Source organism: Limulus polyphemus, unplaced genomic scaffold, assembly GCF_000517525.1.
Source record: "Limulus polyphemus unplaced genomic scaffold, Limulus_polyphemus-2.1.2 Scaffold5065, whole genome shotgun sequence".
Classification (NCBI taxonomy): Eukaryota; Metazoa; Arthropoda; class Merostomata; order Xiphosura; family Limulidae; genus Limulus; species Limulus polyphemus.
In genome coordinates, this window is record NW_013670675.1 from 65,050 (window position 1) to 67,645 (window position 2,596).

The 2,596-nt window shown below is 35.8% G+C and overlaps 1 protein-coding gene across 1 annotated transcript in view; it reads left to right on the plus strand.

Annotated features, from left to right (window-relative positions):
* Window positions 1–2,596, plus strand: part of LOC106472072 (twitchin-like) — a gene marked incomplete at both ends in the record, with an annotated part of 59,738 nt that overhangs the window by 52,941 nt on the left and 4,201 nt on the right. The window lies entirely within an intron of this gene.

Sequence of the window (2,596 nt, forward strand, 5' to 3'; positions counted from 1 at the left end):
CTGCCAAAATTTATATATGTGTCCCGGCATGGCCAGGTGGTTAGGGCACTACGATTCGCAATCTGCGTGTCGCGGGTTTGAATCCCTGTCCCACCAAACATGCTGGCGCTTTCAGCCATAGAGTCATTATAATGCGACTGTTAGTCCCACTATTCGTTGGTAAAAGAGTAGCCCAAGAGTTGGCGGTGGGTGGTGGTGACTAGCTGCCTTCCCTCTAGTCTTACACTGCTAAATTAGGGATGGCTAGTGCAGATAGCCATCGTGTAGTTTTGCACGGAATTCAAAACAAACCCCTAGTCTTACTATTCTCACTGATAAATATGAAAAAAGATAATGCATCAACAATCTTAAACATCTCAATCCGATCCCCTCTAACTCTTCTTTTTTCAAGAGAAAACAATTTGAGATATTTCAGCCTCTCCTCGTATGACAACCCCTCCATTCCAGGCATCATTCTAGTAACCCTTCTCTGAACCCTTTCCAACAATTCAATGTCTTTTCTAAGGTAAGGAGCTCAAGACTGAACACATTATTCCAAATGTGGCCTGACCAGTGACCTGTACAATGAAATTATAACCTTTTTAAACTTGTGTACAATATTTGCCCTACCACTAGTAACAGCACACTGCTTGAATGGCTTTAGTGACTGATCGACTATTACACCAAGATCCCTTTCTTTCATGGCACTGTTAAGGTTATTCCCATTCAAATTATGAAAACCCACATGTATTATCTTGCATTTATCATAATTGAAACCCCTCTACCATTTATTTGCCCAACTCACTAAATGATCTAAATCCTCTTGTAGATCAGCAGCATTCTTTTCACAGCTAGCAACACCCAAGGCCTTAATATCATCTGCAAATTTAAATAATTTATTGACTATTCCTTCATCTATGTCATTGATGTAAATCAAAAAGAGCAAAGGTCCTAAGACTGACCCCTGAGGACCCCACTTGTGACACTAATGCAGTTTGACTGAACTCAATTTGCAACAACCCTCTGCTTTCTTCCATCCACCCACTATTGTATCCAATTTGCTAAATTATCCCCCACACCTATAGAGATAATTTATTTTTACAAGCCTTTTATGTGACACCTTGTCAAATGCTTTCTGAAAATCAAGACACACCAAATCTACACCCTTACCCTCATCTACATCAGCAGTAACCTTTTCAAAGAATGTTAAATGACTTTGCATGGCATCTTTTAACAGACTTTCCAAAACTTTTCCCACAACTGATGTAAGACTAATGGGTCTATAATTACTGGGACTATTTTTATCGCCTCCCTTGAAAAGAGGAGTTACATTAGCTAACTTCCAATCCTCTGGCACCTGCCCACTATTAAAGGACTGACAAAAAATAGTAGTAAGTGGCTCACATATCCAATCTTTAACCTCCTTCAAAACTCTTGGAGAAACTTTCCAATTTTTTCTTAACTAACTAAAAATTAATGCAGTCATCTTGTTTGATCTTGTTTCTATTTATCAACTGTTCAAGATGTGGAACACTGCTTAAATCTTTGTTAATAAAAACTGAAGAAAAAGCAAAATTTAATAACCCAGCCATCTCATAATCTTCAAACACTAGCTTTCCTTTATCATCCCTCAAGGGTCCTACCCCCACCCTAACATTTTGTTTACCCTTAATGTATTTAAAGAAATCCTTATTGTTATTTTTTACATATTCAGCCAACCTTTTCTCATACATCCTTTTTGATATTCTAAATTTCTATTTCACCAATTTTCTTGATCTTCTGAATCTCCTGTCATACCAGTCAATTTAAATTTATGATGCTTTTATCTCTTTTTGTAAACCAACCTGTTTTTTTACTTGCAGCCATCTTTCTCTTTCTATAAGGAATATGTTTACCTTGAATATTTAAAAATTTATCTTTAAAACATTTCCATGTCTGATCAATGTCTCCAAATAACTCAGCTGCCCAATTCACAACAGATAATTCTTCTCTCATCCTTTCAAAATTTACTTTTTTGATGTTTGTAACCAAAATATCGTTATTTCTTATCTCCATATGCAGCAAAACATCGAACCTATTAGAGGAATGATGATCACTTGCACCCGGATGATTCCCAATTTCCACCCTCTCGATCATTTCTATATTTGAAGTTAACAATAAACCTAAAATACCATTGTTTCTAGTAAGTTCCTTGACTAATTGGTGAAGAAAGCCATACTGAACAGTTTCCAAAAACCTTTCTCCCTCATGGTTTGACTCTAGAATTTTCCAATCTATATACCTGAAATTAAAATCACCCATAATTATGACTTCATTAACAGCTAAAATCTTAATCTCATTGTAAAGTTTCTCACTAATTTCATCAGTATTGTTTGGTGGTCTGTAACAAATTCCCATTAAAAGTCTTTTCCCTTTATATCAACTAATAGAAACCCAAATAGATTCAATCTCCTTGCTATTATCTTTGATATCCTCAACTTCAACAGGATGTAACTCATATTTTACATATAAAGCAACTCCTCCCCCTCCCATGTATTTCAAAGAAATTTCTGTCATCAAAATCATCTACGTTTAACCATTTTTCAGTTATTCCCATTATATTAAAATCCTACATTCC